This window comes from Protopterus annectens, chromosome 14.part0 (assembly GCF_019279795.1).
Source record: "Protopterus annectens isolate FY-2018-M chromosome 14.part0, PAN1.0, whole genome shotgun sequence".
NCBI lineage: Eukaryota > Metazoa > Chordata > Ceratodontiformes > Protopteridae > Protopterus > Protopterus annectens.
In genome coordinates this window covers 10855403-10874621 of record NC_056748.1, presented here as the reverse complement: position 1 = coordinate 10874621, position 19219 = coordinate 10855403, and the positions used below count along the sequence as shown (strand labels likewise).

General features: G+C 38.1%; 1 protein-coding gene across 5 annotated transcripts in view; it reads left to right on the top strand.

Annotated features, from left to right (window-relative positions):
• The window catches only part of ADD3 (adducin 3), a 3087715-nt gene that overhangs the window by 1228662 nt on the left and 1839834 nt on the right, over nt 1–19219 (top strand). Inside the window, exon 1 of one of the 5 annotated variants that reach the window (XM_044055703.1) lies at nt 9091–9177. The exons of 3 other annotated variants lie outside the window; for them this stretch is intronic. The gene's annotated coding sequence lies outside the window, so the exon portion shown is untranslated. Of the gene's footprint in view, nt 1–9090; nt 9178–18488; nt 18667–19219 lie in introns of those variants that run through there. One more of the 5 variants, XM_044055705.1, reaches the window with a different exon arrangement.

The following is a 19219-nucleotide window of genomic DNA, read 5'->3' as shown; positions in this document are numbered from 1 at the left end:
AAATTTAGGTCAATTGGGTGTTTGTCAAATGGGTGTCAGTCAAATGGGTTTTAGGTTAAGTGAAGTAGACCCATTTCTGGTCATTGTCCACCAGTGGGGTACTCCTCAAGTAAATCTATTTGCCTCCCCTCTGAATAGACAGCTTCCTCTATTTTGTGCCAGAGTCCTAAGTCCTCTGGTATGGAAGGTGGACGGCCTCTCTTTTTCTTGGAAGGGACGCTCCCAAAATCTTGTTGGTGACTCCCTTTTGGCCGAGACAGCATTGGTTCTCTCTTTTTCTGCATTTAGCCAAGGGCAGTCATCATAAGTTACCTCACAGGGCGGACCTACTCACACAAGACAAGGGATCTCTCTTCCATCCCCACCTGTCCTCTTCAACTGACAGTGTGGGAGGTAGAATTTTCATTCCACAAGACATCTTTTTTCCTGAGGACATGTTTTAGGGTCCTGCAGGAGGCTAGGAAATCCTACTTATCCAAATGGAAGAGGTTTTCTGCTTGGTGTCTCTCTCGTAACCTGGGTCCACTTTCTGTGGATGTTCCTTTGGTTCTTTCTTATTTGTGTGAATTGCTCAATGCCGGTTTGGCTTATTATTCTGTTAAGGCCCATTTATCAGCTATCTCTGCTTGTCTGCCTTTATCTCCTCCGTTACCTTCTAGATTTTGGGTTAAACGGTTCCTTAAAAGTGTCCTTCGTATTAGGCCTCCCAGGAAGCCTGTTCCTTCTCCCTGGAGTCTTCATTTTGTTTTAGAAAATTTTACTCAGACTCCTTTTGAGTTTGCTGCTTCAGCTTCCTTGCAACATTGCTCTTGGAAGGCTGTACTTTTGTTGGTCTTTACTTCTGCCAGACAGGTGTCTGAGCTTCAAACCTTTATGGTCTGTTCTCCTTTTTCAGAGTTTCATAAGGACAGGGTGTCCTTGCATTACTAATCCTTCTGCAAATTTAAAGCAGTTAACAGAGGGGAAAGAGGGCATGCCTGCCCCATCCCTTTATTCAAACAGAGCTTATGAGAGAGAAGCCCTCCTACCTTAATTCCTGCCCCCTAACCCTCGTATGGCCTCCATAGTAACCTTGTTGTTCTGTTAGGGAGTGCATACGGTAACATTGCCCTCCTCATAAAATCCCTGCTCTCTCTGTTTCAAGACTTAACAACTATGATGTCATTATTGTTCTGTTAATGTTAGTGTTTGACCCCTCCCCCTCAAAAAAAAAAAAGTGATCCGGATCTGTCAATTTTGGTGAGATCTTTCTTATTCTTTTAGTTAAAATGTATTGTATAATCATTATGTAAAAGTGAAGTATGTGAAGCTGGATCTGGTGGATGTTTACTGTCTGTAATAGAGCAACTTCTATCTTTCAAGATCCTTGTGCTTTCTTTCCTTTAAAATATCGTCTAGAGCTTGATCACCCTCTTCATTTCCATAGATCTTTCTGTTCGTGGAGACATCCTGTTGCTTGATTAAAAATGTTTTATTTCATCTTTTCCTATCTTAACTATTAATTGTTCAGCGTCATCTTCTGTTAAATTTGGCATAACCAAGTCTTCCATAAACATTTCAATCTGTGCCTCTTCTTAGTTTCCAAATTTTCTCTTTGCTTAATGCAAATTTCCGTATAATTTCTGAAATATATGTAATCTCTATGGATCTCCAAGTTTTTGTTATAAGTGCTCTGCATGGCTATGACTTCTTCAGCTTTGTGTTGTCTAAGTTGTTATGCTAAACTTTTTAGTGCTTCAAAGTTGTTATAAAAATGGCTGCTTAACAGCACTTTTTCTAAACTCATGGGTATTATCCAACATACTCTGTGTTTTTTTTTTTCTTTGACACTCTACAGTTGCCCTTCCTCTTTGAGCTTCCCTTTCTTCTGTAATACTTTTACCTATGTCAACCATTCTAAATAATTACTTATTTACCATCTGTCTTTCTGTCTCTTATTTCTTCTATGTTTTAAACTCTATTTTCATATTATCCCACTCACTAGCTATCTCGTCTTTAGAAATTTCTGTCTTCCCTCACAGATCTTATCTGCTAGTTTGTGGATGTGGTTTGATAGCTTTTATTTAAATGCACATGCTTCCGTGAAGTGCAGTTTTTAGTCAGTCTAGCCCATTGCATCTTGAGGAATAATATGTATATTCTGTCTGAGTTCCTACTGATTAAGATGCATCAACTGTACCCGGTTTTCTTTGCAGGCTTCCTTGATACATCCTCATGATTGCAAGTTCTAGCCCCCACCCATAAATAATATTTCCTATTAAAAGAAAAATTTCTTGCAATTGCATGAAATCTTGGTAAATTTCACTTGGAACACACTTCAGATGTCTTATGATTAATTGCTTGCACCTCTAGACTTCTTGTCTCCCACTGAGAGCATTTGGTAATGGAAAACTACCTAATTACTTCGCAAATGCAAGAACAGGCTACCAGTTTTTATGCCTTTCAATGTTTTGTCTTATTTTTCAAGTCTGTTTGCATAAAAAGACTTGTCTGTTGCTTATATCAAGGACAGTTAGTCTGTTCAACAACCCTTGTAAAACAAGGTGAAATGTTATCTTAATTTTACATGTAATATGATCAGTACACTTTCACCCCCCCCCCCCTTTCAGGAACCCAGGATTATAACATGATGTTGACTTGCTGTTTTTCTTACCTTGTTACAGTGTAAGGCGTGGATTCACTACATCTAAGGAAATGCGCTTTCTTGCTTTAATGTATTTAACATGTATAGCAATCACTGGTAAGACTCTCCGCACCATCCATTAAAATATGCCTGACTGCACCTTGCACAAAACTGCTTTACAATATAACATGCAATGTACATCATGAATTTTCCATACAAATGTGTTTTCCAGTTAGTTACTTCAAGTCCTTTAGTGTCTTTCTAAACATTAAGGACTTACAGTGGGGGGTATAAGGTTTACAAATTGCCCACCAGTTTAACACATTCAGCAAAATGCATGTCTTTCTCAACCACCACTTCTTGCAAAGTCATAATTACATGCATCTCATCTGATATCAAATGAGATTGATGCTTTATACTCTTGTATTTATTCACTAATTTCACATTGTTGCTGATCTTTTTCTGATCATCTCCAGCACCCAGTGCCAGTCTCTGGTTAAACTCCAAGATGCTCCTGATGCTTGTCAGCTTTTATGCATTTATCTGTCATGCATGCATCTTTGGAACAATGGAAAATGTTCCACTGGCAAAATCTGTGAGAGCTGTTGTCAGAAGAGTGAGAAGTAGAGTGTCTTTCTTGATTGCTGGCTTGACTTGTTTTTGATCTCCAAGGGAAAAAAATCTGAAGACCGCTCAAAAGCAGCTTGAATCTCACACCTGCCTCTTGACTTTCTTGGATTCATGGGATAAACTTAACTGCTCTTCTGCCTGATGTGTGCTGAATAGTCATTTTCTACAAGCACTTTGCTTTCTACAGTTTTCAATACTCTTTTTCATTCTGCCACATTTTTATTGGTAGCAATGCTTTTGTTGGCATGTTTGCATCTTTACTAATGTAAGTATTGGTTGCTCTCTCATAGCAATGTTTGGAGCATGCAAAATGGTGTAGCCTTTCAACTAGCAAATCTTAGCTGTAGAGCACCAGTCCAGTTTCTTTTTTGTACTTTCATTTCAGTTTTTATGGTGCAGCATAAAACTCCAAGTTTTCTCTGTGTGCTTCATTTTGTAATGCTATTATTTATTTGAAATGGCTGTTGTGAAACCTGCTGCTAAGCCAGCCTTTATTTTCAGTCCACTCTCCATTGTTTTCATTTTTATCAGGTAATCTGAATAGTAAGTTAAAGCTTCTGTTTTTTCTAGCCTTTTGTTGTTTGACTTTTATGTAATGCTTCAGTGATTCACTTACTTTTCAGCAAAAATCAGTTCCCAGACAGTTTGTTTTCTTTTTCTGCTTTTCCGTTTGATTTTCGTTTACTTTCGCCTGATTTCTTCATTCAGGCAGTGTAGTTACTATCTAGTAAATTAATTTTACTCACATTAATAGCCTTTACTGACTTTTTCACAATTTCTAAGTTTGCACACTGGGAGAGTTGTAATCAATCTGTTGATCAATATGCAGCCATCTTGGAAGTCCCTGAGGCTACAACATCTTAAATCAGAATTTCAAAGGGGAGTAAGGAGATCATTTGCAAGTACTGCTTTTTAGATATGACTAATTTTTAGTGAAGGAGCTTGACCATAGTCACACAGCATGCAGATCAAGACTGAGATAATCCACCTCAGGGCTACAGCTCAAAACCTTCATCTTTAGTGCAGTCAACAGCATGCTGCCTAGCACGATGCTTTACTGCAGTTGACAGTATGCTGCTTAACACATGATGCTTTAGTGCAGTCTATAGCGTGCTGCCTAACACGTGATGCTTTAGTGCAGTCCACAGCATGCTGCCTGGTACTTGATGCTTTAGGATAGTGTTCATATCTGCTGTAAAGTACTCCCAATGTGCTAACAGCGTATGTATTTGCCTTATAAAATGTAGACCTATCTTAGCATTTATGTGCCTTTCAGCATGATTGTATTAAGCATATTAGCAAGAGCAAACGTGACAGACTGCATTGCTGTTAGATGTTAGCTGGCAGCAATTTACTGCATATTTTCTGATTGGTCTGAATACCTTAGTTAAGTTCCAGTAGCATGGAGAATGTAATTGTCAACTGACATTTTCTAATAGAAATAACACCTTTTACCTGTTTGACTGGCAGTCCAGGTTAGACTAATAATCCAAGCATTGTGGCAAGTATATCCTGTATGTGTTTTCTGGTGATGTAGAAGGTGTGAGCTGTCATTGGTTTGCAGCATTTAAGAAAGCCTAGGATTTATCTGGTTAGTGAATAAGGAAGACGTACCCATTGTACCTATCAGGAGCGTGACGAGGTTTATGCTGACGAATATGGTGGTGCAGCATAGCTAAATGACTGGGTCAGAGGAATGATGAGGAGGTGGTTGCACATGAGATGAACAAAATGGAAAGCACCAAAAACACAAGATGTCAGTCTGCACAACTTATCAATTAATAACAAAGTCTGGCACAGTGTAATAAAGAATAAAAATGTTTTCACCATTTTCTGTAAACACCACTTTGTTTCATTTTTCAGTTGCTGTTCTTTGAAGAATAATGATTTAGTAAATTATTTTGTCATAGGACATTCATGTTGTCTATGGCTCTGTTGTAAGAACTATCAGTGACTCATGCGTTCCATTTATCTGTGCCTTATATCCGGTTTCTGCCTTATTGAATCCCCCTTCCTGTAGTTTCATTTGATCCCATATTTGTATTCCACACTCAGCTCTGCTGGACTGGTACAGCTCTATTTGTAAGCTCAGTTCTGACATCACGTAACCTGGGTATAATTTGTCAGTAGTTACCCACAGGTCCTGGAGATGGCCAAGAGGGCAAAGCCCAGGATGGTAAATGCTGCACAACCCACACCCACAACATTGACTATTGCTGTTATACTTTGGTTGACGTTTAGATAGGGTTAACTAAGTGCGGTTGGTAGAAAGACATGTTTTAGAAAAGTAGCTTGTTTTATTGTATTATTATTATTATTATTATTATTATTATTATTATTATTATTGGTTTTCTTGTCTGTGGCATGCTTTTGTTGACTGTTTTCAGAACTGTGTATTATATGCAAATGGAACATGTGGGAAGGTGGGCAAGATCTTATGTACACACTTAGTTGTTCAATAGTGCTTTAAATATGCTGACTACCACCAAACACTTGAATATCCTTTGTTGCTTTAAATGTATATGGTTTTCTTGATTGGTCATTGTGTGGTTTAAACAGATGTAGCAAATACAAGTCATTGTGTGGTTTAATGAGATATAACAAGTACAAGAATAGGAGAGTGGGAGAGTTTAAATATGTATGAAGAGCATGAATGGGGATACATTACATACAAGATTGTAAAGCATTGATCATAGCCAGTGTGTTAATATGTTCTTAAATCAATTTTGAGGACACATTCAGTTTGGATCAGTTGCACATAGACACTGTTCTGGTGTACAATTTTCAAAGGAAAAAACGATGGGAATGCAAAGTTTTTTTTTTTTTTTTTTACTGCTGTGAAATCTGTAACACATTTGGCATTGACACACTGACAATGGGCAGAATCAAAGAAGACCTGTAAAAACAGTTATATGCATCTTTCTGCCATCAATTGTTTTTTTTTTTTGTTTGTGTCTGCAGCAGATGAAGTGTCTTGTCTAAATGCTTCTGAGGCTTTTAGTGGCTGCTGTGTGTGCTGCATATGTGGCCTGATGACAACAGCGTCAAAGCTGCATAACAGAGGTTGTTGTGCACCTCTTGAGATCAGGAAGGTGTAACCAATTTATCTTGTTCCAAATGTAGTCTTCACAATTCATGTGCTACATAATGTTTTCTTTTTATTGTAATGTTTTATTGTATAAGCTAGTAAATTGTGTCTGTGTTGTGGATGCAATGTTTGCAGTATACAATGTGAAATGACCACTGTGTTTTCTGATCAGTCTATTCATGGAGTTTGGCCTTGTCCTTGTTTGTTGCTGTTTTTTTGTAATGAACAGAGTTGTTTTTCTTATAGTTGCAAACTGAATCTTCTACAGACTTCTAGCTCCTTTCTCACTAGGCGATGAGATGGTTGCAACAGTTTGGAAGACACCTTGTTTTCTTGCTCTTAAAGTATCACTATGTAATTTATTCATCACCTGGACCTCATTCTAATAGGGTTATAAGAAAATTTATTATGACGAGTTATGTCTGCCTTTTAGCAGAATGTTCCATTTCATGAAATAGTTGCTATTCTGTGTTACTTCTAAGTGATGCCACCATGGAATGCTGGAAGTCTTTTTTTTTTTTGCTTAGTGTTTTATTAAAAAAGTGAAAATAACAGGATTAATAAAATTCGACAATATAACTTATAAATTGGAATAATTATTATTAGAAAAGAAAACTAGAATATAACTGTTTACAATGTGTACAAAAAGCTTGAGATCAAGATTATAAAAAAATGAAACAAGATAAAATTTGAGATCATAGAAACAAAACTGTAATAATTAACTGGATAAATAAAATGAATCTATAACCTTCTGGAATGCTGGAAGTCTTGGGTTCAAATCCCAAATGATAGCTAATGTTTTTTATGTATTTGTAGGTGAGAAATAAGTATTCAAAAAGAAAGACTTGTTTAAACTAATACTTGGAGCAACAAGAGAACAGTAGTTATGGAGGTGTTGAATGCTGCTGTCTATCATGCAAAGAAAATTAGACTTTTAACCTGAACTTTAACAATAAGGCTACGTGATTTTTTTTCAAATGAAGACTGACTTCACATAATCACAAGATATCATAGACATTACCTTTAACTTCTTTTTTTTTTGGGTTGTATTACTTAGTGTAGTGATATGTCATTATAATTCTGACATTTATGTTTGTGTAATGTAGGAGTTTACTGCAGCATAAAGTGTCATAAATGTTAACTGTGCCCTGCATGTTTTGCTAAGCATGTACCTTTGGTAACCTCCCTCCAAGTTAAGTTTCCTCTTTGTATTAGTAGTATGTATGTATGCATGACTACTGCAGATGTACATAAAACATCCGGACTAAATAAAACATTCCTGACTTATGTATATATTCTGTATATATTACTGTAACCACTATGTGTAACACTGTTTCTACTTCTATACGAATTAATGTTTAATTTTTTTTCTGCATCTATGTTCTTGTCGGAGCTTTTCTCCCCGGGCCTCCACCGAAAATGGGCTCCTTTAGGCCCAGTGGACTTTCCCAGTAAACAAATGCAGTAAATAAATAAAAATAAAATAAATTGTAACTGCATAATGTTGTCTGCGTTGTTTTAACATGTTTCCAAAATTACACGTTAGTACTGAAGTAGAGTACCGCTACTAACGTGTTCGTCAGTATGCCATTCACTGCTTATAGAATGTAGCTGTTTAGCTTTTCCCTGAATTTTATAGGAAGGCAAATATTTTCAAGTCATATGCCACTGTCCCCTCCCCATCACTGTACAGTAGCCTATGTGGTGATGGCTCAAGCAGATGTAAAAGGTCTATGGCACTTAACAAAAAGGGGAGGGGAAATTCCCCAGTAGTGTCCCGGCCATATTTCCCTTTGGTCTTCCCTGAAAAGAGGCCATTGTCCTAGTGAGACTAAGCCAGTCAACAGAGTATAAAATAAATGAAATACTAGCCCTCATCCCCAACCATTGCCTGATATAATTTAGGCAGTTCTGTTCCCCCTACTCAAGGTACAAGTTACCTTCCAGCTTTACTGGCATCCGAGACTTGTTCTCAAACTTCAGGCCACATACATATTTGTAACTTTCCTTTTTGCCATAATGCCGGTTTTCCTTTTTATTTGTTACTTGGGTAAACTTGGAGACAAATAATAATTGCTGAAAAGACATTATGTTGGTGCTTTTAAATTTAAAGGAGGGCTGTTTGACATTTTGTCTGGCCTTCATTTAAATGGGTCTTTCCTATAGTTTAGAATTTAGAAGTCGTAGATTAGATGCTGTTCTTAAGGAAATTGTTTTACCCCATAAAATATTTAGTTAGGAATCTCTCCAGTATTTTTGGCCTTATTTATTATCTAGAAAGCTTTGCTGTGCAGTAAAATGGCATATGTAATGTTATTTTACTTTTTCATGTAAGAAAGCATTGACAGCATGCAACCTTCACACTGCAAAAGGTCTTTGACCCTTTATTTTTAACAGTATACAACAGTCTGTACCTCTGTCAGAGGCTATGTCACACCAAACCGAATGGAATGCTGGTTTAAAGAAGATTATACTTTGTGCTATTCTGGTCATTTTCCTCACTCACTTAAATACTGAAGTTGACAGAGGAATGTCTTAACCAGGATTTTCAGATCATGTTTGAGGAAATGGCCTGAGGAACAAACTTTAACCCTTTTATCTAGACAACAGGGTTTACATGTTTCTTTGTGCAGATTTACAGCAGCAAAAATAGGATGTTTGCAGCTCTGAGTTAAGACTGAAAAAAATTGGATCTAATTGTAATTGCTGTCTGAATTTCTGCCAGAAAAGGCTGTCCTGGTTCTGAAACAAAGTAAGACCTTAACAGTTCAGTTAGTTTGTCCATGATTGCAGAATGGGAAAGTTAGCAATGTGAAAGCATTAACTGCCTTAAAAGGTACAGTATTACTTTTTTTGTTAATGTTTATAAGATTTTTAATGAGATTTCATTGTATTACTTGTTTTGTGTAATGTGCAGTTTCTGGGTGAAGGTTCCACTTTATGTATATATGTTCTATTGTGCTTGCCGTTTGGCGTGTGTAACATAAAAAAATGAACTGAACTGCGTTGGCAGTCTGGCTGGTGTGGTCAAATTTAACATAGCACAGATGGGAAGTAAGCCATATGGAACAAAACCTGCATTTTAGAGTTTGCAGATTTTTCTTCAGATAATGTATACCATTTACATGCATAGTGTGTTTAGCCTTGGATGAGAGAACAGATTATGTAACATGTGCCAGAAAAAAGTGATCTAAAATTTAAATTTGTCAAGTGATGGCTATATTTTGTAGCTGTATGTTTATTATCAGAGGAGGGGAAAACATAATACAAGATTTACCACACCCTCCTCCTCTATTGAGCAATCTTCTTGGCTATAAGCCTGGGAAGCCCAGTGGGATTTCTCTTCCTGACAGGAAATGCAGCTTTTCAATGTATTATCTTGCTGAAGAGACCACAAGTGAACAATAGGCTGTTAAAGATTAAAAAATGCATCAAAATTAACCTGTATTAAATTTGCCTTGTAGCTTATCTGCAGCATTTCTGACTGATTGTCTTGTCACTTTTTGACCGATCATTTATATTTGAGTAAATTTCTAACCAAAAAGCACTGATAACAAGTAGAGACTGGTCTTTCACAGCGGTCCCAGTTAAAATGTACTGGAAGTATGATCAGCTGCTTTTTGTTTTATTCTTGTATCTCTCTAGTCTTCATAACCAAGCATGGATGTTGAATGTTGTGCTGTATGCCATTGTAGACAGCTTGAATAATGACACAACTACTTTAGTCATCTGGCTTCTCTCTGTTTTTAATTGATATATGTTTTGCCCATTGAGTCCTAATTCCATTTGTCTGCATGCCTAAGGTCTATATCACAACACCGAAAGGTCAGTTCAGCAAATGGCTTTTGCATCGAAAATGACGTTTGTCGAACTCACACTTGTGGGGGGCTGTGCTCCCACACCCCCTGCTAATTGTATATACCAACTCCGAGATCGCACTACAGTGAAGAAAGGGCAAATTTTCCGATCTTCACTGTACCGCAATCGTACTATAACAGTTCACTGAACGGCATTTTCGATGTAAAATGCCATTTGCTGAACTGACTCTTCGAACATGTAATATAGACCCGTACACGTACTCTTGTCATCCTTGTTGCTTTTTTTCCTTGATAGGGACATACTCCTGCTACATAGCTGTCATTAGCATTTTGTGGTTACTGGGAAGTATTTTTTTAATTAAACTCCAAGGTGCACACCAATGATGAAAGAACACTGTACACCCATGCATCTACATATGCATTCCTATTGGGCTTTGCCCTGAACAAACTGATGTTAAAGCCCTGTAGTGACATCATGTCTCCTCCATCTCCAAAGTGGTGAGTCAGTAGGTGGAACTCTCCTCCTTTTACCAGGATAACAAAGCTGACTACAAGCTGTTGTACCTATCCTTCCTGACTAGCATTTAGAGGATGGTTTTGCTCGCCCATCCCATGTTGCTGTAGATGTGTGCAGGCTCCTGTTCCTACAGACCTGTCTATTGCTCCACCCCTTTATTTTTTTATTTTTTTGTGCAGTCATCTACACCAACTATCAAGTCCTGTCCTGGCTGTCATGTGAGTCTGTTCTTTTCTCCTGGGTGAGGGCCCTTTTAAGCCCCTTCATTCCTGGGGCTGAAAGCCAGGCTAGCCTAGAGTGGGAGGTCTCACCCCAGAGCTGGGAGATTGGGGTTTTCAAATGAAGAGTCTCCCCTGCACATCCTACATCATGCCCAAGGATATGGACAGCAGTGGGCCTCAGAAATGTATGTCTGTGCTTCCGCTTGAGACGTAATCAAATGACTCTGCCCCCTTACTTTGTTGTCCTTCCTCTGTCTGTGATTCCCTGTCTCTCTCTCTCTCTGTCTTATTTACTTACTTTTTTAAGGTAGCAGTGAGTTTTTAGATTGCAATTTAAAAGCAAATTGTAACACTTTACAAGCTATCACTGGGTGATCTCAGTTGTGATTGCTCATAGACAGTAGGAGGGGACCACACAAGTGTGTTGTCTGAGACGCCAAACTCTGCTGCCACAGCTCTGGGATAGTTCTCTTCGTATCCCAGCAGTGCTGTTTATACCCCAGTATTCTATATTTGTACACTTACTCTGATCTCAGTCAGCCTTGGGGGTAAGGAGAAAGGTCATTATAACCAAATTGTGGAAAAGTGAAGTTTAAATATAAACTGGATTCAATATACTGCTTTGACCAATCAAGTTTTGAGCATTTCAAATCTTGATTAAGGTCTGTACCATTGATAGTCACTGACTTCTGCCTTTCATTTTTTTAAATCTAAAATGTTATTGTAAGTTGCTGTTGTCTTTCGGCTTTTCCTGGTTAGGGGTCGCCACAGCGGAACTCCAGTCCGCCAATCGTCCGCTAATGATTGGCAGTAGATTTTGACAAACGCCGAGGTGCCAGCTCGATGTTCAACCTTCAACTAAGGCACGCCCATTTACGCATGTCTTTCGAGCGCCCACCCAACCGTGGGGAGGACATGCAGACTCCACACAGAAGGCACTCCCCGCACTCCAGCCGAGAATCGAACGGGAGAATCTCTTGCTGTGAGGCAACAACGCTACCACTGCACCACTGCAGATGTTAAAATGTTATTGTAAGTAAAAAAAAAAAAAACAATACCTTCAATGACAGTGATCAAATTTGTGGCATTTGTTTGTATGAACAATTCAGGCTTGATGTCTGCGTATTAGTATTTCTGTGCTGTGATTTTTGTTCACTTAAGCAAGATCTCATTTTCTGTATATCTAGTGAGAAGCCTCTGCTGGAAATGCAGCTATTAATTTCTTTCCTTAAATTTGTTTACTCCGCAAAACTCTAATTAAACAATGACCAATCACAGTCTCGGCCCAGGTTACATCATAATGTAACAAAACAATGTACAGTATACAAATAACAGTGATTTTATATTTATGAGTGATTATAAAAAATGTGACATGTATTTACATAGATGATGTAGCAATACAAGTGTGTATATATATAAATATATACAGTTACATAAGTAGAATAGAAATGAGAGACTAGAGTTAATGTAGGAAGAGTAGAAGTGATGGAGATGTGGTCAATAGTAGCTGGGCAGACCAGTAGGATAAAAGAGGAGACTGAATTATGTGCACTGGGTTTATACTAGTAATGGTGGGGTTAAGCTGAGTCACAGATTAGGATGGAGTGAGTTAATCAGGTTTGTGGAAGGCAAAGGCTGTACGCAGCTGGAGATATCAGTTTAGGTGATATGTCCTTTAGATGGGCAGTTACATTCAAACTGTTTTAGTAGGAATTGTGTGAGCAATTAAATCAATAGCATAGCAAAGGTGGGGCGAGAGGGACAGTCACCCCAGGCACTATCCATGCTGAAGAAATAAATAAACTTTTTTTTTATTTTCCTTTAAAGGAAAGAGAAAGTAAGGGGAAAAACATCCTACAGGACTTCCGAGACACTCTAGCGTGCCTCCAGCTCCCTTTGCATCATCATGCATGTGCACCCCCCCCCCCAAAGACCTCTGACAGGCTGTGCAGAAGGGCAGTGTAGCTAAGGCAACCTCAGAGCTTTATTTTTCTTTGGCGCAGATAAAGGGCAAAGCATTTCGCTTATGCTTGTTTTTTTGGTTTAAAAATAAATTGTTTGTTGTGGGCCTGCTACAGATCTACTGTTGCCTGCCTGCTATAGTACTATAAAAACTTTGTAAAATGAAATAAGTAAAGAAACGGCCTTGGGTCGACAGCCTTGGTAATTGCTACTGCTGGTTTTGTTTCATTGGCTTGTTTGCTCATTCAGCCATTCAGAACCCGGTTCCACATACTTCAGACAGGAGAGAGACCAGACCAGCAGAGAGTCACACAGACCACAAGTATTCTACTATTCCTTTAAGTAGTGTACCTTGGTGGCTGCTTCACAGTAATGATGGTGGGTGTGGGCCAAGGGCAACAAATAGGGGCAGATTTTTGAAAATTTCGCTTTTATACACACAGGAGGTTGCTAGAGTAACAGAATTTGTATTTAACATGCAAGGATGTGAAGTCTGAAACTCAAATGTATATATTTAGCAAATTCTCAGTCACAGTAATGATAGTGGAAGCAGGACAAAGGCCAAAAAAAAAATAGGGACAGATTTTAAATATTGCTGTTATAAATTTAAAAAGATGCAGCCTGCTGTAATTAAGAAGCTTTGTTAGCATGCATTTTTCAGATGGATAGGACATCTGTCATTATTTAGAGATTTTGATCATCAGTGCTTTGCCAGGCAACAAATGTTATGTAAAACAGATGAAAAATTAGGGAAAATTTGGACATTCTGCAGTAATCTGGACATTTGAGAGATATGGTGGGCTGAGTGGGACTGTTGGATGGGTCAAATTAAAATGTAATGCAAATCGGTGTTGTGGTTCGGATTATTGACTTAATGTCTTTTTTAAACAATTACCGTTTTGAAGAAACACTTGGTGAAAAATTATACTTTATTTTGGAGAGTTTGGCATGATGGTAAAAGTGTTTGTCTCATAAGCACAAAGTACAGGGTTTGAGTCCATTCTAGGGTTATTGGCTAAGCTTAAAATGATGCTTAAAGGAAGTTACCTGGTATTCACCTATGAAGCTATATATTAATGATTAAAAAGAAATAAAGAATTATAGACTTTCTTTACTTCAGAAAAGCGCTATTAATTTGTATTCTGTTATTCTGTCAATAACACAAGTTAACAAAATAGTAATATTTTAAGTGTCCCTGAATGGTCCCTGTCTTACTATTTCTGGATTTGTTTACCTGTAAGTAACCCAGATCAATATCTGGATATCAGGTGTGTGGTGGGCAGGACTGCTAGTGTATTGGTGTGCCAAATTCTGTTGATGCATAAATGCAGTTTATCTTTGCACTTTCGCAAATTGCCTTTTTTGGAGAAATAGGTGGCGAATTGCACTTAATGACAATAATTTGAATTATAATATACCTCTTTACTTCAGAAAAAAATGTATTTTAATTCACATTCTGCTACTCTGTCAAGGACTCAAGTTAATAGTACTGATAATATGTGTGTCTGATTGATTATTTCTGTTTTTTCCCAGATTCTGATGAGAACTGGCATCTGGTAACTGACTTGTAAGGAATGACATAGAGGCAACATTTTGTGGGTTATCTACCTGCCCTTGATGGCAATACTGGTTATTTTGCATGTGTTGCTATATAAGGCAGATAGGGACTGTTTAAATAGGGGTGAAGATAAATGTATAGGAGTTCTTAATTCATCAAAGCTGGTTTTATCTATGAGTTGAATATTATTTTCCTCCTTGACTTCGACTTTTAATGAATGTTAAGCTGTTTAATGGGGAGGAGGATATGAGTTGCCAATTCATCAAGGTGGTTTAAATGAATGAATGAATGCTGTTTCCTTAAAGACTTTCTGTGAATGGTTTTGTTTGGTGGCCAAATCATTGTATTTTGCTTTGCTGCAATGTACGTCAGTTGTTGTCCATTTGCTTTGCTCACTTCCCGAATGCAGTTTGTACTGTAGAGTTTTTCCTTTGATGACTTGTTGGCCATTACTTGTACATATTTTGGTGGATCTTAGGGATGGAAGGCAGTGAATTCAGAATAATATGGTACCACAGATTTTCTTCACACGGAATAAAGGACGTTTGTGGAATCCATGCTTCCATTTTATACTCATGCCTGTTCCATTCATTGCTCAGTTTTTTAACAAAGTACATCATGGAAATTGCATCTAAATGTCTGGTCCAGTCCAGATTCTAACTTCACAGATGGTTCTGTTTATGTGTTAAATACCTCACATACATCTATTTGCCGAAAATGTGTATGGTCAAACTTGAGTATAATGTGGACACAGCAGTCATTTTTTTCTTGCCATTTAGTTTTGGATGGTTAAGTAGTGTTGTACTTAGAAGTGATAAAATGGCAGGCAACCAGTTAGCAGGCTGCACTGAATAGGTTGCTTTAGCTTAGGTTTCCTGTGACAGCTATATTACAAATTCAGTAGAGTTGTTGTTGTTGTGTCTTTCGGCTTATCCCGGTTAGGGGTTGCCACAGCGGAACTCCGGTCTGCTAATATTTGGTAGTGGATTTTTATGTGCCGTGTTACCAGCCCTGATGCACAACCTTCAACGAAGCCACGCCCATTCACGCATGCCTCCACACAGAAGACACTCTAGCTGAGAATCGAACGCAACAACGTCTTGCTGTGAGGTGACAACGCTACCGCAGCACCACTACCGCGGGCTATATTACAAATTCTGTAGAGTGATTTGTGAAATTCCTATTGGCAGCACAATCTCTCAGTAAGTCATTATTCATGTACTTGCCTAAGTAAGTTGCCTTTGGGGGTCACAACGACTCACAACACATCAACATCCTTGGGGGATTGCACATGCACAATACCAGGAGTTAACACCTCTGAATGCCTGCCCTCATTGTTCACACATGCCATACATGGCTGCTTTTTGTATGGACTACAGTAGGCATGCTATGAAATTTGTATGCTGATGCGGACGTTTTGTACTGCACCTGCAAATGGATGTGGAGTGTACCAAATACATTTTGAACTGGTAAATTGATATTATATGCTAATGTCCGGATAAGATGTATTCATTTTTACTTACCATGTGTTTTATTTGGATGTGATAAAAGGAAGTGATAAAATAAAGTAACAGCTGAACATGAGATTATTTTATGCACATAGAACAGAGACCCTGGCTGCAGACATAGACATTAAAAATATATAGTCTTTCTGTTGCACAGTAGCATATTCCATAATGAGTAGTTAACGTTTCAGTAAGCATCGACCTTCTGACAAACTATATCCACAGACGTTCTTATAAAACAGATAGATATATGTGCAGTTGACATAACTGGAATATACAAGGGAGGGTAGAGTTAAAAGTGGAAGTAAAAGTGATGGCGAAGTGTTAGGGTTAGGAGAGTTAATAGAGATGTATAATAAGATGAATGAAAGAGGTGACCAAGTGTGATCAGTGAGTTTACAGCACTAATGGAGTGGTAAGCTCAGTCATGGTCCAGGACAAGTGAGTTCATCAGGTGTATCAGGTATATGGGAAGGAGGAGGTAAAGAAAGGTGCTGTACACTTAGAGAAAATTTGGGGATATGTCCTTGATGGATGGTAGCATTTAAACTGTTTTAGTAAGTATTGTTTGCCCTGTGGCCTGAGCAGTCAGGGAGTACTTTTGGTGAATCAGTCAAATCAGGAGGAAGTGACTGCCATAGCTTTGGGGCCATTCCATCCATCAGGAGTTATAGCAAACGTCTGGCAGAAGGGTTAATGAGCTATCCGCTATGGAACTGCCATGGCAGATTAATCCTGCCAGATTAAATAGTCTGAATGCTTTACTTTGATGTGTTAAGGAAAAGCTAACTGTGCCGATTCTTTAAATTGCTAAAGCAATGTTGTGTTTGGTTATGCATCACATGACAGTTAAATGATTAACTCTGAAAATGCATTAAACTTTCAAAAACTTCCTATTTGGACTCACTTTTGTGCTTCATGGTCTCATGTTTTTGTGAAAAGTTGTTGCCGAGGCATCCCCCTTGCTCTTTAGGTGGGGGGCAATTGAGGGTCTTGCCTTCGTCTCCAAATGGCCTATCTACTCTGAGTTAAATATGATACTTCCTTAGAGACCAGCCCATGTAGACAGGTTCTTAGGAGTTTTGTGGTGCCACATTGTCGAAGGTCTTAAAAGGAAACACAGCCATTTTACAGCACTTTGCTTTTTTGTCTAACATGCCAAACCTAGGTGGTGCAGCCTGTCATTTGATTTTAGAATATAGATCTTGCAAAAAAACACCGCACTGCAGAGGCAGAAAAAACAATCAAAAAAAAAAAACAAAACACACACAGAGACTGGAGTAAATGGTCACTATCCAAACTTTTACTGTGCTTCCTAGTACTTCGGCATAATGCCTTCCAGGGAATAATTCATCACAAGCATAGTGCTGAATTAAATACAGTTCAATAAAACAATTAATAAGGCAATTAACCAATGGGTGAGTCGTGGTGGCAAACATGCATCAAAACATTAACAGCTGAATAAGCTACTCAACTCTGACATACTAATTGCTGGCATTTCATTTTACTATATAAAAATAATAATACATCCATATGAAAAACCCACATTCTTAAAACACTGAAACTCTATAAATATAACACCTCATATGTATTCTGCAAATGTATACCAAAGAACTAATAAGTCAAATAACATTTAGAATGAAAACATGTATAGATCTTCCCAACTCGAGCACTTCCCAAATCACCAAGTCACGCTTAAGAGTTATTGCATGCCATCAGTCTCTGTCTATGACTTCCCCATCCTTCCCCAGCAAACAAAAAGGAATTTAAATGTAAATGTACAAAATACCACCAAGGGTTGTAGTAGTTTGTAGCTGGCCTTTAAATTCATTGGGACTGTTGCCAAGCTTTTTCCTCATGGATGTAAATCACCTGCCCTTAATTCAGTATAGTTGGCCCTCTCTGGTGAGACATAGAGTAATAACTGCTATGAGCTCTTACATTCCCCTGACAAAGGGATAGTGCTACTACCCTGTGTGTGTGTGTGTGTGTGTGTGTGTGTGTGTGTGTGTGTGTGTGTGTTTGTTTATTTTACCTACCAGCAACAGAAAGAACAATGTAATCTTTAGTGGGTGAACATTTGGAGTCATAAGGGCTATTGGGTTATGTCGGGCAGTAATGAAAAAAACATGTAAGAGTGAGTTTTGAGGGTGTTCTGTTGGCCCTAACGGTGAAACCTAGCACTGTAACTAGCATCTTTGTGAATCAGTTTATTAGTTAATACGTGTATATCATAAGTGTTTGGGTTAGACATCCACTCGATACTAGGCAGTGTTGTATTGTTCTACAATGACAATAAAACTGTTGTGAGACATCAGGATGAATACATATTACATAGAATATGCATTAATCTCTTCATCTGAATGTAGCCCATAATGTTCCTGGTGGTGTTTTAATGTGGACATAATTTTCTAAGTTCTCTGCAGTCTTGCCTCACATCTGCCAACTGTCCCCTTAGTACTGTGCTGACAGCTTTGTAGTCATCAGCACTCTCATTAGCACAGTTTCGGATCTCTTGGAGTGTCATGTGCACTGAGATAAGTGCTGGGCAGTAGCTCTGCTGTCCTTACATCTGGTTATGAATAAAGCGGAAGGGGTCGCTGGGCTGTAATAAATGTATATTGGAATATATTGCATGCGGGCCCTACAGAATGGTAACATTTTTATCGGCTGTACTGCTGTTTTGTGTAATATGTGGCTTGCTGAATTGAAGAAAGAAAGGAACCCGTAGCATCTTCAAAACTGTAAGCAAATAAAAATTACTCACCAGTTTACCACTGTATGAACGTGTGACAGAGTACAAAAAGGTGGTGATATTCAAAACAATATTTCAAAATGTAAAAAGGGGTTAGAGATAATCAGTAAGGTGTTGCAAGAGGAACAAGAAATGCATGTTGAAAACACAAAGTGGAGCATCTTTGCTTACCTTCACTTAACAGCTAGTTGTCTTTTCAGTTATCCGTTTAATTTTCTGTTTGATGATGTTTTATTGTATAGGTAGTTTTAAGTGAATGTTTATTAAGTGTTTACTGCTACATAACCATATCCTTTCCGGTCAAACATGTAAAGGTATTGTAAAAAAAAGAATTTACAGTTTTACTTAGATGTGCTACTGATGCATGTAACTGTGTACGAATTGTAAAAGGAGTCGGTTCTGAGCATGTTGTGGGTGCTGCAAAGAGCACTTTTGGCTAACATCAAAGATTGAAACAGTACTAATTTCACAAACTTCAATTAATACTGTGACTTCAGAGTGGGGTCCATTTCCCTCATGGTATTAGAAACCCAAAAGACGAG